Source organism: Cricetulus griseus, chromosome 8, assembly GCF_003668045.3.
Source record: "Cricetulus griseus strain 17A/GY chromosome 8, alternate assembly CriGri-PICRH-1.0, whole genome shotgun sequence".
NCBI lineage: Eukaryota > Metazoa > Chordata > Mammalia > Rodentia > Cricetidae > Cricetulus > Cricetulus griseus.
Genome location: NC_048601.1, coordinates 25425498 through 25437993, shown reverse-complemented (window position 1 = coordinate 25437993; position 12496 = coordinate 25425498). Strand labels below are relative to the sequence as shown.

The following is a 12496-nucleotide window of genomic DNA, read 5'->3' as shown; positions in this document are numbered from 1 at the left end:
CACCCCAAGTTTCCCATCTCACAACCCCCTAACAGGCTCCTAGGAATCTTTCTGAGGTCCTAAGTTTAACCAAAGCCAAATTGGGAGTTGAGGAGGACGTCACTTCTGAGGCAGTCAATGCCTGCTAAAATCACTGTGTTTAATTGCCCGGGTCAGAGGCCCACAGGCCGTCTAGGGCCAGATTCACAGGGGTTGCAAATTCCACACCTTCCTGCCTCAAAAACAAAGGGAAAATGCAATGGTCCCCAGCAGCTCTCACCATCCTGTGCCCATCACAAGTGAAATTTTAAAAATGACCCCAAACCCAACCAACCAAAAACCCAAACAAACAAAAGCCTCTAGTATGTATGTGTGTTGTCCCAACTGCCTGCCAGACACGTGGCACATGAAACAAGGCACACACCAATGTCCTTAGCATCTCTGTCCTTGCCAGCAGTGGTCCAAGAACTGATGCTGGGCACCGCCTGCACTTCTGATGTGCTTGCAGGGTGTGTGGGGATAGACAGCGTGGAGACGACTGAGATGTTTTGGTCCCACTAGGTAAAAAGACCTCAAATCCAGACAAGACACAGATGTAGCCAGAGTCCAAGGAACAGCTAGCTGCTGCCCAGCTGTGGGACCCATAAGGCCTTGAAGGCATGTGGACAAGTCATGTGATGACTTATTCTGGTCCGATGGAAGTACTTTGGAAGGCTAGATGAGACACCATGGTAACAGAAGGCTTCAATCATTTCTAGACTTCTAGCTTATGAGCTTCAGGGAGTACTTCCACCACCTGGCCTCTAATCGCCCTGGAGCATTCAAAAGCAATTACCCAGGAAAATGTCCAGTCCTTCTGTTACCGAGTGCCACCCTTCTGACCATGAAGCCATGGTTGAGGGAATAAACCATTCCAGAGAGGGAGCGTGAGTGCAAAATAGCCAGGGTTTCCTTCCACCCTTGCCTGGGTCCTGTCCTCTACTTATCTCTTCCTGGATGTATGCCTGAAACCTCGCTGTCCTAGCTCCCTATCCAGTGTATCAAATCAACTGCCAAGGCCATTGACTGTGTCTTCAGAGTGCATTTAAAGCCTGTTCCCCACTCTCCACTCCTACAGTCCTGCTCTGAGAGACCAAAGAGCAGGCTAGCTGATCTCTGTTCTCTAAATTGTTTCATGGCTTCTTTATTAAGTTCTCTAGTTTTCAGCTTTCTACTTTTGTAAGCTCTAGGTTTCTCAAACAAGTGTAGACTGCAACAATTAGTATCAGCAGCACATGGAAATCCATTAGAAACACAAAGGCTCAAATTGCCAAGCTCCACCCAGAAAGTTTTGTGTCTAGCACTCTGTTATTGTTTTTAGTGCAATTCTTTTCATTAAGAATTTTATTAATTACATTTATTTATTTGTGTGAAGAGTTGGGGGTGGATCAAAGGACAGCTCCACGGAGTCAATTCTGATACCCGTGAGAGCCACTTTCATGCAGCCATCCTCAGTAACAGGCACTGAATTGATGCACCATGGTTCCAAAATAACACATTTGTATTAACAATAAACTTTTACTTGTTGGTACCTTAAACTAATCACTCTAGGGTGTTAAAGACCTCTCAGGGCCACGGAACTTTCAGCATAAGCAAACCAAGCCACAGCTCTAGCAAAAAATGTCCACTGGTTTTTACTCTGTTAGTCATGTGTGTGGACCCCTCAAGGAACACACTAACAACCACATTAATGATGATTGTGACTGCACGAGTCTGTGATTACACCAAGTATCACTGGACTGTACACTTTCGATGAGTGGACTAAACAGGACATGGCTTATATCTAAACGAAGCTGTTACCATCTAAAAATGTGTTCATGATGCTGCTGCTGGCCCCTCCCCTGTAGAGATTTATGCACCAGGAAGTACATCAATAGCAGTTTTAGGGCAGTGCCTGCCACCACGCCTGAGTTTGAACTTAGCATTCCCCAGCCCACGAGTTCTACTGTTAGCCAAATGTAAATATATAAATAAATAACAAGATAGCATCCCTGTGTCAGCCTCATGCCATCAAGAGTGTCCATCACAGTGAGATGGATGGGCTAGTTGAGATCTGTGGTTGCAATGAAATACGGTGCAGGAATAAAAAATGAACAAGCTACAGCCGCACAAAGCCACATCCTCAAGTCTTACCAACATAACGTAGAAAAGCAACCACAGAGAATACAGGTGTAAGCCATACGGAAAAGCAAGAAGCCGAATATCATGAACACCATGTGGAGGTTCCCTCCAGGATGGGAGAGGGGATGGACCACGATGAGGAAAAGACAGAGTTTCTGGGCGCCAGCACAAGTCTATGGCTAAACCAGGGTAAGGGATAATGCCTGTTCACTGGTGCCATTATTTGGCTATGCATATATAATGTGCACATCATGGCTCTCTGCCATTTCCTGAGTTCCTGTGTTGTACATTATACAATAGAAATGTTCAAAACTGAGAAAAGATCCCATTAGCATGGATGGAGGATCTCGGGGCATTCTCTGTCTCAAAGGGCACACTAAGATCCTTCCACATCCCCCTTTTCTCCTCACCAAAAAGAATATTGGAGCTCAAAAGTATTAAAAAATGTTCATTAATTTAGAGACAGCCCTGTGATGTTGGAGGGCTGGGCAGCTAAGGAACACAACAGCACATAGCCCCCAGCATCCTATCAGTGAGCCAGCAGTTTCCGTACCATGAGTCACTGCTGCATGGTTTCCTTTCACTGTGAGGAAACCAGGCTTTGGCCAAGCTACTGACTCTCTGTGTCATGTTTATTTATCTATTTGTTTGTTTATTTTTGCTGTGGTCGCTATTTAGTTCACCAGCCAGCTCTGTCTCTGGCGTAACTGTTTTCATAGACATCTTTCTTTTTTTAAAAGATATTTTTCTTAAAGTGACCAAAGATTAATGCAATCATGTAAGGAAGACTTTATCAGAAAATCCCAGTCTCATGAAGGAATCCCCAGATGCTCATCTTCTGCTCAGCTCAATTAACACAGCCTTTCCCTGCCAGCCTTAATTATTTCTCCCAAGGGGCTCTGCCTCTACCCTGCCCCCCATTCTTCCTTCCCGCTTTGCTCAGCGAATCCTCTTAGCCCTAAGGCACAGCATTCCTTTGTGTGATCTACCTCCTCGACAATTGGTGAAGATGAAAATTAAAATATCTATGGTGGGGTGGGAGGAAGGTGTACCAGCTCTACCACCTTTTGCAGCGGCCCCTGGAGAACTCACTCGTGGAGGGGTGGCTTAGGGAGAGGGTGGGTAGAAGAGAAGAGATTTAAATTCTGGCACTCTGATGAGAAGTTAAACTAGAACTGCATTTGGCATTCCCTGTGAGGAGGTGTGTGTGTGTGTGTGTGTGTGTGTGTGTGTGTGTGTGTGTGTGTGTGTGTGGTGAAGTAGAAGAGCTGGAGGTGTGGATCTCCATGTTTCCAGGAATAGGGAATCCCAGACCATCAGCCAGCTTCCAGAGCCCCAGGAAAAATAAGTAACCTACTCTCTATTGCACTGACTGTGAGAATAAATGCCACAAAGCCAACAGAGTCCCTAGATTCCAGGTCGTCCCGCTTCCGGACCCTGCATGCATGGTTTCCGGAAGTAGCAGGTCCCAGCTGAAGCCTTTTAATTGGGAAAGCACCGTTTTCTCCCCAATTGCCAAGCAAAAGTCCAAGCAAGTTTCATTCCGTGCAGAAGAAAGAATTTTCGTCCTCTTGCATCTTAATGTATTACAATCATTTTAAAAGATGCCAAGGAAGGCAGAAATGAGTGGCTGCTAAGTCACCGTGGTTTAGGAAATTATTCTGAGGAATAAATTCTGAGAGCCAAAGCTTTTCAAGGAATTGGAGGGTTGTGGAAACAGTGTTTAGATGCCCTCATCTTGCAAAGTAACCTATTTTGGTCGGCTGTGGAGTTCTGGGGTATGGGTTGCTTCCATACCCTGCAAATTCTGGAGTTCACAGGGAAGGAAGGGGTATGCAGTGCAGTTCTGGAGCCCCACCGAGGGCAACTGACAGCCTGACTATACCGGCTCACTGGAACAAGTGTATCTTGTGCTACCAACTCAGTGTACTTCTTTCTGACTTTGCAAACTGGAGCACAGTTTAAAAGGACTTGAAGAAAGACTGGCGATGTGATTCAGAAGGTAAAGTGTCTGGTGTGCAGCCTGAAGACTTGATCCTCAGGACCCACAGTGAGGAGGGAAGAGACTTACAAGTTGTGTTCTGACCTCCAAGCTAATGCCATGGCATGACATGCACACACACACACACATATACACACACACACACTCACTTAAAATGTAAAAGGTGTGGGGGGGGGGGCTGGAGAGATGGCTCAGTGGTTAAGAGCACTGATTGCTCTTCCAGAGGACCTGGGTTTAATTCCCAGCACCCACATGGCAGCTCACATCTGTCTGTAACTCCAGTTCCAGGGTACCTGACACCCTCACAGAGACATACATGCAAACAAAACACCAATGAACATAAAATAAAATAAATAAATTATTCTTAAAAATGTAAAAAATATTTCCCAAGACCTTGAGAAATCAAACTATTTAAAAAAGAGGAGACAGGCCTACACAACAGCACATGCCTATAATCCCATCACTTGGGAGGTGGAGGCACAAAAGAATCAGGAATTTAATGCCAGCCTCAGCCACATTGTGAGTTTGAGGTCAACCTAGACTACTTGAGACCCTGTCTCAAAAACAAACAAACAAACAAACAAATGACCGACAGACAGACCCGCTAATTGACAGGTGGCCAAATCTCTTCGATTAACAATGATTTAAATTTTTTGGAACATGAATACCCTAGTGGATAGGGGGGCACAGACTCATCTCCCCATGCCCACAGCTTCTGCCATAGTTCTTGCAGCTGCTCACACATCCCTTTGAATTCAGGTTCCCAAGGCTTTTGAGTTTGCCACTCTGTTCATTAAAGGAGCTTCAGTGCATGTATTTCGTATTAATATATGTATTATGGCCATATTGATCATTTTACTAAAGTCTCACTCCTGACTATACGTAAAGCTGGCTTTCACATGCAGTTTTCTGAAAGCAGTTGCTCTTTTTCCTAACAACTCTATAGTGTATATGTGTCTGTGTGTGTCTATGTGTCTATCTGTGTTTATCTGTATGTGTGTCAGTATGTGTGTCTGTCAGTGTGTATGTACCTGTATATCTATGTATGTGTCTCTGTGCATGCTTGTGTGTCTGTGTTGTGTCTCCAGTGTGTGTCTGTTGGTGTTTGTATCTGTGTGTGTGTGTGTCTGTATCTGTGTGTCTGTGTGTGTCTCAATGCGTGTCTATGTACTTGTGTGTCTGTGTAAGTTACAGATGGCTGTAAGCCACTATTTTGGTGCTGGGAATCAAACTCAGGCCCACTGCTAGAGCAGCAAGTGCTCTTAATCACTGGAAAAGTTCTCCAATCTTTGGTTAGTGTTTATCTCAGTAATGGGTAGCAAACTACAATGGGTACAATGTCAAAATCCAGAGACAAATAGAACTTATGTGTTCTTGGTGCAACAGAACCTGCACACTAAAGCCACTTTTGGGGGGTTCTAGGGACTGCCAAGGAGTCTGACTTTGTTCTGTGGTTTACAGAAACTGCTCCAGGCACCACATAGGTGGAAGCACCATCAGATTTCTTTTTAGAAAACACAGTGACTAGTGGTAATAATGACTGATGGGGTATAGAGAGTGAAGGGCTAAGCTGGGTTCCCAGCAGAGGGGACAGAAACTGTGGAAACCCAATAAAACATGATAAAGGCAGAAGGATAGCACAGAGGTCACATGAGAGGAAAGTAGGTGTAAAATGACAAGTTAACACTGAGAACCAACCAGGACAGGACTATATTGTCTACCAGTGTAGGACCTCAGATTTCAGACTGCTTACCCTTGGTCACCACTGAAGTTAAATAGGACACAAGACTGGTTTGCAACTCACTGGTACAACTCTTGTCTAGTATTTGTAAGGACTCAGGTTTTACCCCCCCACATACCCGGCAATGTAGAGAGAGAAAGAAGGACAGGGAAAGAAAAACAATTGTCTCCATCCACATATGGCCTTGGGGACAGCCCACCATATCAAAGGTCACATTAGATGGGTGAAGCACATTTGATTTCTGGGACTCTATCTACCTTACAAACCCACGACACTGATCAGAAGGGGTCACCATTCCTGAAAGTATATGTATCACTTAACAACAGTCATCTAAAGTTCCTCATTAAAATGAACAAACATTGGACCAGTAAGATGGCTGAGTAGGTAAAGGTGCTTGCCACACAAGTCTGGCAACTTGAGTTCCATCCTAAAACCCATGTGAAGATGGAAGGAACTCTACAAACTTGTCCTCTGGCCTACATACATACTACACAGTGGCATGTGCACTCGTGTGTATGTTCCGTGCACACACACAAATGCTACACAGCGCCAGGGATTGACATGGCTGGAGTGGCAAGGAAATGTGGTGGTTTGAATAGAAGTGGCCTATGTAGACTTATGTGAATGCTTGGCCATAGAAAGAGGGACTGACTATTAGGAGGTGTGGCCTTGTTGGAGGCACTGTGGGTGCAGATTTTGGGGTCTCATATATGCTCAAGTCAAGTGTGGGACACAGTCTCCTTCTGCTGCCTGTGGACCAAGATGCAGAACTCTCAGCTCCTTCTCCAGCACCAAATCTGCCTGCACGCCACCATGTCCTGCCATGGTGAAAATGGACTGAGCCACTGAAACAGTGAGCCAGCCCCAATTAAATGTTTTCTTTTGGAAGAGTTGGTGTAGTCATGGTGTCTCTTCACAGCAATTGAAACCCAATCTAAGACAGGAATGAAGTAATAAAGGACACATGGACACACAGAAAAGCTGGGATCGGGTGGACTGGGCTCTCTGATGGAGAAGCCTCAGCCCCTCAGAGGTGCAGTGTGTTTATTAAATACAGTTAAACAGGGAGGCAGTGCTTGTGGTGCACAGTAAACAGTCTATGTTGGGAAGCAGTCTTCAGTAAATACCTGGGGGGAGAAATCTACAGTAGACACACACGTGGCCATCCCTCTCATCTTCACCCATGGAAAACTTTGCCACTCACATGGGGCTGAGAGATTGGTCCTTGACATGGCTGTGTCCATGCCAACAGCCCACATTTACTCAGGACTTCATTCACTAAGGGCTTTCTCCACTTCTCACAGGCAAATGATGATATGATTTTTAAAAATTAAAAAGAAAACAACTTACAATTAGTCTAAGAAACTAACTTCTGCATCCTAGATTTGTACATATTTATCCAAGAAGTCACTTTGTTCTCTTATGACGTCTCTTCCTGCTCAGATCCTCTGGAGCCCTCTACAGTTACACAACTTGCATACAGTGTGACTGTATTTCTTGGCTTTTGTTGCTAAGATGCCCCAGTATTACTGAGATCTAGTGAGATGATAGAAGAAATGATTCCGTAGCTTCTGGGACTGGCCTACAAAAAGTGCTCCCTCAAGCAGTCCTCCAAGCTCCCACGAGCAGTCCTCCACACAAGCTCATCCCTTCTTTGATGAAGGTGAGCAGAGTAGCAGCTATATTTAGAACATGGTCCCTGTGTGAAAGGCTTTTCGTCTCTAGCCTGTGACACTATAGGGAGTTAGCACAACCGCTCTGAGATGCAGTCTAGCAGAAGGAAATTGGGTCACTGAGGTTGTACCCTTGAAGGGGAGATAGAGACCTAGGGTCTTCCCTGTCTGTCTCCTTAACATTTCATCCACGGAGTGAACAGTTTCCTCCACCCCAGGCTCCCACCATGTTGTTCCTACTCACCATAGGCCCAAAAGCAACATAGCCAAGAGTGACCCGAAACTCATTTTCTTCTTTATAAGTTGTCTATCTAACTGACTGAAAAAAACAGCCTCAAAGCCAGGGCCAAAGACAGAGTTCCAAGACAGAAAGCAGCCCAGGTCCCAAGACCAGTGGAGAACGTTCCATCAATTTGGGTTTGTTCATTTGTTTAGTTTTTCCAAACAGGGTTTCTCTGTGTAGCCCTGGCTGTCCTGGCACTCACTCTGTAGCCCAGGCTGACCTTGAACTCAGAGATTCACCTGCCTCTGCCTCCTGAGTGCTGGGATTAAAGGTATGTGCCACCACTGCCTGGGTTTTCACACAGGATAAAAGTAAACTAAGGCTTTTTAGAGCCAATGTATACCTTGGGGAAGGGGGGCTGTAACAGGGGGAACATAACCTCAACCAGGACAAAGCCTTATCTTAAGTCTACTTTGTATGAGACTCATCTGCACACTTTTCTGTTACTGCTGTTGCTGTGGACTGGACCCAGCCTTGGGCATGCTAGGCAAACACACTACCACTGAGCCAAATGCCTGCCCTTGGTTTATGACAGTATCCTGTAAGGCACTCAAGCCAAGGGCTTGGAAACTTGTGGTCCCTTTGTATCATATCAGCCTTCCATGTGTTGAGGATTGCATGTGTCTATTGGTGCATTTGGCAAGGGGTATTTGAAAACTGACCCTCTTAGAGCATACACTGGCCCACATTATGGGAATCAGCCTGGAGGTTTCTCAAAAAGCTAGGAAAAGAACTTCTGTAAGATTTAGTTGTATCATTTCTGAACACAGTCCCAAAGGAAACTGCGTCCTACTACAGAGATACTTGTTTATTCGTTATTATTGCGGCTTTATTCACAATAGGCAGGAAATGGAATCAGCCAAGATATTCATCAGCAGATGAATGGATAATGAAAACATAAATACAATGAGATTTTACAAGTAAAATCGTGCCATTTGCAGGAAAATGGATGGAACTGGAGCTGGGAAGCCATTTATTAAGTGAGGTAACCCAGGCTCAGGAAGACAAACCCCTCATGTGTACTCTCATATGTGGATCATATCATTTGTTTTGCTTGTTTGTTTTTGAAAGGGTCTCACTAGACAGCCTAGGTAGCCTGGAACTCTCCATGTAGACCAGGCTGGCCTCACTCATAAAGATCTGCCTGCCTCTGCCTCCTGAGTTCTGGGATTAAAAGCCTGAGTCATGACTGGCCCTGCTTCTGATTTTTTTTTTTTTAAAGATTTATTTATTTATTTCTTGAGCCTCTGTACATGCTCATGTGTGTACAGGGAAGTCAGGGTTCAGGTATCTCCTCTCTTTCTCTGCCTATTCCTTTGAGGCAGGTTTTCCCCTGAACACAGGGCTCATGTCTTTCCCACTAGCCAGCAAGCCCCAGGGTGCTACTCTCCCTCCTCTTCTGGGAGCTGGAACAACAGGCATCATGGTTCTGTAACCACTGCTCTTATCCTTGCATCCACCCCTCAACCCCTAATTTTTATATATGTGCATCCGTGTGGGAGTGAGAGAGCAAACGGATGTTAGAAGGCTAGAAAAGGACCGTAAAGGGGGAGAATACTTTCAGCAGAAAATGACCCTATAATTAAATCTCAGTAAATGTTACTTATGCTATATTTAAAAATCTATAAAGTCAAGATTAATTTGATTAATAGCTAACCATTTATATAAAAATAAATGCCTCCTTTAGAATTTAGAGGCTTTTGGGTTTTGTTGTTATTTTTGTGGTTTCTAGGGTTACCAGGGGCACTTTAACCCGTAGTTACTGTCCCCTTGAAAAAGACAAAGGTGTTCAGCCTCCTTCTCTAAGGGCAGACAGAGAATGCGGGAACAGGGAACAATACTCCAATCCCTATTCCTGAAGGCATATGGCATCTTGACGACCTGAAAACACAGCACTGTTGAGTTATTTTTAAAAAGCTGAATCTTCCATGCATTTGTTTCTGTGTGTGTGTGTGTGTGTGTGTGTGTACACGTACACATACCACAGCACATGTATGGAGGTCAGAGAACAACTGTGAGAGTCCGTTCTCTCCTACCTGTGGGTGCTGGGGATTGAATTCAGGCCCTGCAGTTTAGTAGCCAATGACTTTACCTACCTAGCCTCCTTACCAGCCCCGGGCATGAAGCTATTGACCACCCAGGCTCAAGGGCATCATAGTTTAATACATAGTTTCCTAATGGACTTCAGCCCTACACAGCTGTGGCCTTTGCCAAGCCCCACTTCTCCAGCTCTGTCCGTCTCTACTGGATGATGAGAGAGGCTGGGTGTGCAGCTCAGTGCTAAGGCACGTTCCCATCATGCTTGGGGGAGGGGAACATGAGAGCCAAAGCCACTCAATTTTGTTCCATTGTTAATACCCTTCAATTCTACTGAGCAGTGAACAGGTCTGGTTCAGCTGGATCACTAAGCTTACTGGGCAATTGAACTTTCAAGTAAGTTTATTTTTAGAATTTCCAACTTTTGGTGAAAGTAAAACTTAATAAAAAAAAAAGTAGGCTGACTTTTAGTATTCATACTAAGTTAGCACATTTTAAATTGCATTTCTCTGATGCTCGGTCAAAGGCATAGATATTTTACATGCCTATTAGCCATCTGCAATGCCTCTTTCATAGATCATTTATTTTTAAAATGAAGACACTTAGAGAAGGAGGCACCCTCCTGTGTCTGCTAGCAGGTGGCCGACTCTAGCTGTGGTATCTGAATCAGCTTAGCCCACTTGGTCCTCAAGTTGGTACAGCTCCATGCCTCCCAGAGTAAGCCTGCCTGTCTTTCATTGTGTGTGATGGAGGCCAAGCACTTCGAGCAGAGTGCTATGGGGCTCCGTGTTTATGCTTTCCATGACATCCATATCCAGCTTTCTCAGTTGAGGTCAAAGGGACTGCAAATCTCACCCAGGACCTGGAACTTGGCTGAGCTGGAGTTTCTGCTTCTCCATGAATATGGTTCTACAGAGGGTCCTTAAGCAAACAATGCTGCCAGTGACATCTTTCAACTCAGTTGGCTAGGGAGACACTGGCTTTGCCCAGCTAAATCAAGTTTAAAAAAAAAAAAATGTTTTTTTGCCAAGGAAATCCTGTAACTAGATACATGTTTCCATCTATCACACTGGGAGAGGAAGTGTTGAATCAGAGCGCCTTTCTCTCTCCCCACAAACTTTCCCTGGTTTTTGTTTGTCTATTTTTGTCCAGTCACTTTTCCAAACCCAACCATGCTCTGCAGCCACGAGGCTGTCCTGAAGTCACCCTCTGTGTCTAGATGACAAGGTGCTGGTAAAGTGACTCAAATGAGGAAAAACACCACCCCGCCCCTACCATCTGGGTTCCATCAGCAAAAGGAAATGGCATTTTTAACATCATTTAGAAACTAGTTTTAAAATACCTTTAAGAAACTAACAGAGGGACCAGCGAGATGACCCGACAGGTGAAGGTGTTTGCCACCAAACCTGACAACCTGAACGTAATCCCCGGGACTCACATGATACGAGATGAAAACCAACTCTCAAAGTTGTCCTCTGGCCTCCACACATGTGCCATATTGTGTGTGCGCTCATGCATATACATACAAACACAGAAGATTAATAAGTAAATAAAGGAATAATAATAATAATAAAAGAAACTGGCAGGAAAATTCTGAAATTCTGATGAATGTCCTCTGTAAAACAGTAGCAATGGTTCGTGCTCAAAGCTCCCATTCAGGGAAAGAGCAGGGAAGAGCCCAGTAGATCTGCACAGACAGGGAAAGAAATTCCTTCAGTTCCATATAGATGGGCCAGACCCCTGATCCTATCTAGGCTACAAAAATAAAAAATAAAAACAAACAACAACAACAAAACCAACTCTGAGGTCCACGGATGGAATATGTGCTAATGTGCCCAGTGTTGCCATCTCCTTGGTTGTCTACAAATAGCCTCTCTCTCCTTTTTTTCTTTTTTTGAGACAGGGTTTCTCTGTGTAACAGCCCTATGCTGTCCTGGAACTGGCTCTGTAGACCAAGACCAGGCTCACAGAGATCTGCCTGCCTCTGCCTCCCAAGTGCTGGGATCAAAGGTGTGTACCACCACCACTTGATAAATGGCTTCTTTTTGTTGTGTTTTGTTTTTAGAATTGATTTATAGATGTGTGTGTGTATATGTTTTAGTATATGCATACATGCATATACTCAAAAATGTACCTGCATGGGTCTCTGGGGGAGGGGCCAGAAGAGTGAGTAGGATTCTTGACATTTCTTTTTTTCCCCTTTTTTGCATGATGCCTGGATTATGCTGGTGCTGGCATCCAAACTCTGGTTCTCACGATTGTGCGGCAACTGCTCTCCATCTCACCAGTTCCAGCCTCCTTTTCTTCTGCTTGGATGAAGCCCATTTAGTACACCATAGGAAGCCTAGGCAATGGCAGAACCCAAAGAGGAGAGTAGGGAGGAGGATCTGAAATCACACGCTCACAGCCCTCCATCCTGAAACACTAGCACCCTAGGAAAACTTCCGTGGTAAGAAACGAGTCCATGTTTGTGTCAAGGGAAACCACAGGCCAAACACTAAAAGCCAATGTCAACACAGAAAGGCAATGGAAAATAGCCCAGTATCACACAAATGGAATACGACCAGATGTCCAGATGTGGTGTGGTGGTGTGTGTGTGGGGGGGGCAGCTTGGGATGGTG

General features: G+C 44.9%; 1 protein-coding gene across 1 annotated transcript in view; it reads right to left on the bottom strand.

Annotated features, from left to right (window-relative positions):
* Wnt5b (Wnt family member 5B) overlaps positions 1 to 12496 on the bottom strand; it is a 35477-nt gene that overhangs the window by 15955 nt on the left and 7026 nt on the right. The window lies entirely within an intron of this gene.